The 8,742-nt window shown below is 46.2% G+C and overlaps 1 non-coding gene across 1 annotated transcript; it reads left to right on the forward strand.

Moving 5' to 3' along the window:
- The first annotated feature begins 6,830 nt into the window (after positions 1 to 6,830).
- Positions 6,831 to 6,902, forward strand: trnae-cuc (transfer RNA glutamic acid (anticodon CUC)). The gene has a single exon. It is a non-coding gene; the product is annotated as a tRNA-Glu (tRNA).
- The last annotated feature ends 1,840 nt before the right edge of the window (positions 6,903 to 8,742 follow it).

The following is an 8,742-nucleotide window of genomic DNA, read 5'->3' on the forward strand; positions in this document are numbered from 1 at the left end:
TTCAATCTATCAGGAGAGTGACCGCGAGTTCAGATAGAAATGTTTCCCACCAACAGCAAGTCCTTTCCTCTCACTGGACACAGTTAAAATTATCTTTATTCAACAGAAGGAGCGGAAACTACAGTCTGACGGCCTCTCTCCATATTAACGGTGAGCCTGAATTTTATAAACGGTGTCAGTAAAATCCAATGGCAGACACTGATTTGGATCAATCGATTTTTTTTTTGCCAAGTGTAACTCACCGAGAGGATGTTGCTGTGTGAAACAGCGTGGGGAATTACTGCAGGGCCTCCTGCGCATGGAACACACCACAACTGATGTGTTTCACCTTCACCAATTTATTCCTATCTCGGAGAAGAGAGGTTTGATGATTCGGATCATAGCAGCCAGACAGAGAACAGGAGAAGTGCACTCAGCCCTTCACAAGCTTATCACCACAGATGGGTCATCGTGGCACGTGTATCAGTATGGGAGAGTAATCTGCATCTACTAACTGGAAGCACAGCAAATTGGAGTGCTGGTGGGACTGTCACACAGGAGAAAATGGCTTCGACCTATCAACTGGAGTGGCTCCCAATGCGTAACTCCGCTCACCTCAACTGCATAACTAAACAAATTACTCAGTGATTCAAAGGATTACTCGGTTTTGAATCTGCATTGTGTCATGTACCTTCAATAATGTTGTCAAAACACCTTCATTGCTGTGATGGAGTATCCTGTTGGGCAGAATATACCCGTTGTCAAATTTTCCACGTTCTGTTGGTCCAACTCCGATTTCACTCAGAATCACGAAATGTGTGACAGCACAGACTGAGGCCATGCAGCCCACCTTAGCTCCCCATGGTAGGCTTATGCGGAAAGTCAGGAGGCATGGGATAGAGGGAAATTTGGCCAATTGGATAGAAAACTCGTCTTCACTGGCAACTGGGGTGGTACCAGGGGACTGGAGAGTAGCGAATGTTGTGCCCCTGTTCAAAAAAGGGAATAGGGATAACCCCGGGAATTACAGGCCAGTTAGTCTTACTTCTGTGGTAGGCAAAGTAATGGAAAGGGTACTGAGGGATAGGATTTACGAGTATCTGGAAAGACACTGCTTGATTAGGGACAGCCAGCACGGATTTGTAAAGGGTAGGTCTTGCCTTACAAGTCTTATTGAATTCTTCGAGGAGGTGACCAAGCATGTGGATGAGGGTAGAGCAGTGGATGTAGTGTACATGGATTTTAGTAAGGCATTTGATAAGGTTCCCCATGGTAGGCTTATGCGGAAAGTCAGGAGGCATGGGATAGAGGGAATTTGGCCAATTGGATAGAAAACTGGCTAACCGGTCGAAGTCAGAGAGTGGTGGTAGATGGTAAATATTCAGCATGGCGTCCAGTTACAAGTGGAGTTCCGCAGGGATCAGTTCTGGGTCCTCTGCTGTTTGTAATTTTTATTAATGACTTAGAGGAGGGAGTCGAAGGGTGGGTCAATAAATTTGCAGATGATACAAAGATAGGTGGAGTTGTGGACAGTGAGGAGGGCTGTTGTCGGCTGCAGAGGGACTTAGATATGATGCAGAGCTGGGCTGAGGAGTGGCAGATGGAGTTCAACCCTGCCAAGTGTGAGGTTGTCCATTTTGGAAGAACAAATAAGAATGCGGAATACAGGGTTAATGGTAGGGTTCTTGGTCAGGTGGAGGAACAGAGGGATCTTGGGGTCTATGTACATAGATCTTTGAAGGTTGCCACTCAGGTGGATAGAGTTTGTAAGAAGGCCTATGGAGTATTATCGTTCATGAGCAGAGGGATTGAATTCAAGAGTCGTGAGGTGATGTTGCAGCTGTACAGGACTTTGGTTAGGCCACATTTGGAGTACTTTGTGCAGTTCTGGTCGCCTCACTTTAGGAAAGATGTGGAAGCTTTGGAGAGTGTGCAGAGAAGATTTACCAGGATGTTGCCTGGAATGGAGAGTAGGTCGTACGAGGATAGGTTGAGAGTTCTCGGCCTTTTCTCGTTGGAACGGCGAAGGATGAGGGGTGACTTGATAGAGGTTTATAAGATGATCAGAGGAATAGATAGAGTAGACAGTCAGAAACTTTTTCCCCGGGTACAACAGAGTGTTACAAGGGGACATAAATTTAAGGTGAAGGGTGGAAGGTATGGGAGATGTCAGGGGTGGGTTCTTTACCCAGAGAGTGGTGGGGGCATGGAATGCGCTGCCCGAGGGAGTGGTAGAGTCAGATTCATTGGCGACCTTTAAGCGGCATTTGGATAGGTACATGGATGGGTGCTTAATCTAGGATAGAAGTTCGGCACAACATCGTGGGCCGAAGGGCCTGTTCTGTGCTGTATTGTTCTATGTTCTATGTTCTATTAGCTCTGCTGGTTCAACACAATATGTAAATAAGTGTCTCATTCTGTCGCCTTCTCCCTGTAAATCTGCACATTGTTACATTGAACATGCCCACCGAATTCCCTTTTGTGTCTATTGAATCTACCCCTTGATCACTGTCATACAGGAACTTACTGACCCCACTCCCTGTGCTTAAACGGTCTTCCTAATGTCACTTTTGCTTATTTTCCTGATGACTTTCAATCTCTGCCAAATCGTTCTCGATCCTTTTCGGCCTGGGAGCATTTTCATTGCATTATTTCCTCTGTCTAAAACCCTCCTTACGTGGAAAATTCAATCAGACCAGCGTTCAGCCCTCTGTTCACCAAAGAGAACTGCCCCAACTTTCCAATCTACCTTCATGACTGACATTCCTCATGCACGGCACCATTCATTTCAACCAATTCAGTGCTGTCTGCAATGACTTCACTTCCCCGCTTCCTGAAGTAACACCCTCAGGATTGAGCGTAATACAGGTGGAGGATTCATTCGAATTACGCGGGCAAAAACTCTGCAATACTTGTTTTCACTTTGAGCAAGTGTTTCCCTTCGCCGTGTTCACTGCAATGGTACCTCTGTCCCATTCCTAATTCAGGCAGTCCGATCTGATTTAACGAAGCGGCTTTTTGAGAAAACTGACACGGCATTTTTGCTCAGGTCAATTTAAGAAATTAAGGTTCTCCTGGGATTGGAGCCCGGCACCTCCCACACGTCTGTATAAGCTAGAAAACCCAAAGCTCGCATCATACCCCGAGACCAACGAGCCAAACACCATGTGAGTGCTCGCCTCCAAAAGCAACTGGGAGTTGCTCAGTACGAAATACATTGTACATTGCTCCCAGAATTATAAGCAGCAAAGAGTTTCAAGACCATCCGCTTCTCTTTCTGTCTCCCTGCTCCCAGGACGCTGCTGTTTGTCCCGTCCCAAGGAGCCAGGCTGTCTCCACTGGTGGATAATTGAACCATTTCGTTTCTACTAACAAGCTGTGCTGGTGGAAGGCAGAGCCCATTCACTCTTCTGCTCTCTCTCACTATTACGTGAATCAGGAGAAGTCAGTTACAGTCATGTGTAGGAAATGGGCAACTTTGAACTTGATCCAAAGGTCTTGTTAACGGAGAGACAGAAAGATTCTGCGCTGTCGGGACAGAGAGAAATGGACACCGGAGACTCTTCCTTCAGGTAAATTGATATGAGTGCATTTTTGTGCAGCCTGTTTGGTGTTCAGAATTTGTCTTGACACAGCAATCCTGCAGAAAGTCTTTTGTTACACGGCTGTTGGTTTCTTTACTGCAGGAAATGGACAAAAACAGCAAGTCATGTGTTTCAACTTCACCGGTTCATTGCCATCTGAGAAGCTGCTCAAGGAGACACGTTCGAAACTGGTGTCAAAGACCTCCACTGCTGTCGTGTAATATGCTGTTTCACAGACGTATGGAGACGGTGTAAATATAAACTTTTTTCGCACTTCCCACATTTTGTTGGTCGAACTGTGATTTCACTCTGAATCACAGCATGTGTCACAGCGCAGACGGACGCCATGCGGCCCACCTTCACTCTGCTGGTTCGACAAAGTAAGTAAACGTGTGTCTCTATTCGTATCATTCACTTACCTTCTCTGTGTATTCCTGCATATTGTTACTTGAAATATGATCAGGCACCTCCACTAATTCTCCCCCCACATCGGCACGCCTTCCGATTTTGTAAAGTTGATCCTGCAGCCCAAAACACTGCCAAATAAATTAATTGTTTGAATCAATCGAGGAACGGACTCCTCCAGATTGGCCAAGAACAAAAGGACGTCATCAGCATGATGTTAAAGATCAGCCATTTCAGAAAGTCATTTAAATGTAGGGCTTTTCTAAAATTAGGTGTGAATTCTGTCTGTGTCCCAATATCGAGTCAGACTGGCATTGTTGTCCAAAAAGCTCTGCATTTAAATGAAGTTCTTGAAGGTAATTTAAAACAAGTTCTGGGATTAATGTACCAAAGAACAGAAGCCCATTCTAACATATGAAAGATTTAATCTAAAATTGTTTAGTGAAGGACATCTCCATGACCGTGGACTCCTTTGGCTATAAATTCTGTGATCATGATCTTATTGTCCACGACCACCTGATGAAAGAGCAGCACTCTGAAATGGAGTGATCAGTAAAAATGTCTCATTTGGATTCCCCAAGGTTAGAAATGGAAGCATATCTCTCCAAGGTTACAGTTTGATTTGCCCTTTCAACACTCTTGAAATGTAATGTGTTCCATTGTAGTGTTCAATTCTGAGCCATTAAAATCAGTTTCCAGTCTCATCTGAGTGCAGAACCCACTCAACTGACGGAACAAACAAAAACTTTTCGGTTTGCTTTTTAGATGTGACATATTCTCTCCCTCCCTCTCTGGTGACCCAGCAGGACTACCAGAGCTGGAAGTACCACTCTCGAAATACGATTGCTGACCTACAGTTTTCTTGTGCTGCTGAACATAAGGATTTAAAAACTGCGATTTCCCCACGCAGGTGTGAAGCCTGCCGACTACAAAATGAGAAATGTCGTCAAAAAGAAAGGGAGACTGTTCCCCGGTTTCTTCTTTCAGATTCAAATCAGTGGAGGGTGAAAGATATTTCACTCATGTTAGGACTGGTCGGGAATCTGCAACCCACTGCCTGTCAGGGTGGTACAAGCAGATATCCACAGAGCTGCTTTTGAGGCAATGAGTCAAGTATTTGGAAATGAGACTAGAACAATGAGGGGCGTGAAATCGTGATCGAAATGAAGCAGGCACCTGAGGACAAAGGTGTTTTATTTGCCAGTGAAAGATACTGCTTCACAAAGTTCTACTATGGAAGGGAAGCAGTGACGGTGATTATCTTGGGTTGTTCACCTTGTGAATGTTCCCATTGCTGCGCATGTCCGTGTTAACGTCAGAACTCTGCAGCATGGCGGCGTCAGGTCCGCACAGGGCCGGGGCCGCAATGGATGACGCATCTGACTCCAGCTACCTGTTTGAAATGCAGCTCACAGCTTCTTCACATACCCCAATTAATCTTTCTCATTGTCCTGAAGCCGGCATACGGTTTGAATTCCCGATCTGCGGGAATGAGACTCTTTTCACTGTCTCGCGTCAGTGACTGTTCCTGAGAACATCAAAGTCAAGTCACAGCGTTGTCAGAGGAGGGGAAGCTGAAAGATACCCACACGCTGCTCACGGGCACATTTCACTTTCCCCAACTCACCGCCCCAACCACTGCGGCTCCTGGGAGTGGAAAGCCGACAAACACCAAAACACAGTCTCAGCTTTGTAAATCTTCAGGAAATAAGAAAAATGTTCATTCCTTCGGGTCTTCCATCCTGGGCTGACAGGGGTGATTTTAAATGGTTGTCCAGTCAGTGTCAATTCTTTTTTGCTTGAAAATATCTTCCTTATCTCATCCCAGCATTTCTTGCCACAGAGACCCGTGCGGCAGAGTTCATGTATATATTTCCTTGCATGGTATTTTGTAATTAACATTCGTTTGCTGGTTGTTTGTATCGGGTATTTCAGGTTCATTAGCCCCTGTTCAAGTGTGTTGGTAGGTTTGTGGGCTACCATGATGCTGAGGGGTTTGAGTTGTCTGGACATCATTTAACAGATGTATTTAATGTAAGGTATTGCGGCTAGGGATTCTGCACACGTTGTGTCTGCTTGTGTCAATTTGTTAATGAGAAATCGGCATTCTGGGTTTATTGGGTAGGCAAAACTGAGGATTGGAGATGCTGGAAGCCAGAGTTTAGATCAGAGTGGTGCTGGAAAAGCACAACAGGTCAAGCAGCTTCCGAGGAGCAGGAAAGTCGAAGTTTCAGGCAAAGGCCGTTCATCAGGAGTAGAGGTAGGACGCCTCCAGGTTGGAGAGATAAATTGGGGATGGGGGGTGTGCTGGGGCGAAGGTAGCAAAGAGTAAAATAGGTGAATATTGGTGGGTATGGAGGTGATAGGTCAGAGAGGAGAGTGGAGCGGATAGGTGGGAAGGGAGCTTGGCAAGTAGAACAGGTCATGAGGTCAGTGTTGAGCTGGAAGTTTAAAACTGAAGTAAGGTGCGGGGAGGGGAAATGAGGAAACTGGTGAAGTCCACATTGATGCCCTGGGGTTGAAGTGTTCTGAGGCGGAAGATGAGGTGTTCTTCCTCCAGGCGTCAGGTGGGGAGGGGGTGGCGGTGAAGCAGGCCCAGGACATGTATGTCCTTGGCAGAGTGGGCGGGGGGGGGTTTGAAATGTTGGGCATAGGACGATGGGGTTGATTGGTGCCAGTGTCCCGGAGATGTGACATGACTCTCCAGTCTCCCCAAAGTTGTAGAGATCGCATCGGGAGCAATGGATGCAAAAAATTACATTGGTGGATGTTCAGGTGAAAGACTTCTTACCATCGCGGCACGGGTTCGATTCCCGGGCAGAGAAGCAATTCTCAGTAGAGGTAGCATAGTGCTTGCATATCTCCCTGGTGGTCTAGTGGTTAGGATTCAGCGCTCTCACTGCTGTGGCCCGGGTTCGATTCCCGGTCAGGGAACCAATCTTTTGCGTGTCTGTTGGCTACTCATTCTTCTTAAATGCGCTGTAGAGTTATTTATTGATCTTTACAGTTCCTGGGTGCTGCAGTGTGTAGTGGATCGTTGAAATAGCATCCTGATGCAGATTTGTTTGTATGTGTAGGGATGTTTGCTTCTGTAGTTAAGTTCTTGTTTCGCGTGCGTTGTTTTCCTGTAGAGGCTGTTTTGAATTTACCATTGACTGTCCGCTCTACTGTGACATCTAGAAATAGCACTTTCTTGTTGTTCTCCTCTTTTGTGAATTTTATGACAGTCAGGATATTATTGATGGTGTTGTATGTTTCCTCTAATTTGTTTCATTTTATGATGACAAAAGTATCGTCGCTGGAGCGGACCCAAAGTTTGGATTGGATCGTTGGAAGGGCTGTTTGTTCGAGTCTCTGCATTATTGCTTCTGCTAGGAATCCTGATTCTGGTGGCTTCATGGGTGTTTCGTTGATTTGTTTGTAGGATTTGTTCTGGATATGAAGTGGATGGTAAGGCACAGCTCCACGAGCTTGATAGTGTTATCTTTGCTGATGAAGTTGGTGCTGTTTGGTGTTTGTGTCTTTGGTTCTTCGAGTAGTGTCTTCATTTTTCTTTGGCCACGTTTATGTTAATGGATGTGAACATGGCTGTATGTCAAAGGACAACATTATTCCATCCACTTCTACCTTGGTGTCTTTGGTGTTCAAGAGTTCTTGGATAGAGTAACTGGAATGGTGCGAATCTTCGACTTGGTGTTTTAGTCTTCAGTGGGGGTCTTTGATTAGTCTGTATATTGGTGTTCCAAGTGGTGAGACTATGGCCTGAGGGGGGCTCCTGGTTTGAAGAGGAGGAGAACAGCAACAAAGTGCCATTCCTAGATGTTACAGTAGAGCGAACAGTCAATGGGGAACTTCAAACTAGCGTCGACAGAAAAATAACACACACAAACCAAGTCCTTAATCACAGAAGCAAGCATCCCAACAACCACAAACGAACCTGCAGCAGGACATTATTTCAACGAGCCAGGACACACTGCAGGACAGAGAAACTACGAAGAGCAGAAGAGAAAGACGTATATAGTGTATTTAAGGAGAAAGGGTACCCAATAAACCCATTCCTCCAATTTCTCATTGATGCTTCCAAGCTGACTCTCAAAAATTCGATTTGTCCTTCCATTCTTTCCTATTTTATTTTGTGCGTTTTGAAAACTTTCCCAATTCTCTAACTGAGTGTTGGAGTTGGGAAGCTATGTTGTGGCTGTACAGGGCGTTGGAATATTGTGGAATAATTTTGGAATATTGTGTGCAATTCTCGTCTCCCTCCTATCAGAAGGATAATTTGAAATTTGAAAGGGTTCTGAAGCACCTATGGGTCAACAGAGGGGAGAGGCCCTTCTGCTGTCCTGAGTGCGGGAAGGCCTTTAGTGATTCCTCTGCAATGCTGACGGACCAGTTGGCCCACGCCAGGGACGTAAGTTCTCTGGTCCCAAATGCAAGATGGCCTTCTGCAGTTCTTCCCACCTGCTGAGACACCAGTGGGTCCACACCGAGGAGAGGCCGTCCTTCTGCCCCGTGTGCAGGAAGGGCTTTGCTGTTTCCTCTGACCTGCTGGCCCACTAGTGGATCCACATGGGGGAGAGGTCGTTCATTTGCCCTAAGTGAAGGAAGGCCTTCAGCAATTCCTCAGCCCTGCTTAACCACCAATCCGTCCACACTGGAGTGAAGCCATTTTCCTGCCCCGAGTGCGGGAAGGGTTTTACCCGCTCCACCGCCCTGTTGAAGCACCAGTGTGTCCACAGCAGGGAGAGACCCTTCAGCTGGCACGAGTGTGGGA

Source organism: Chiloscyllium punctatum, chromosome 36 (assembly GCF_047496795.1).
Source record: "Chiloscyllium punctatum isolate Juve2018m chromosome 36, sChiPun1.3, whole genome shotgun sequence".
Classification (NCBI taxonomy): domain Eukaryota; kingdom Metazoa; phylum Chordata; class Chondrichthyes; order Orectolobiformes; family Hemiscylliidae; genus Chiloscyllium; species Chiloscyllium punctatum.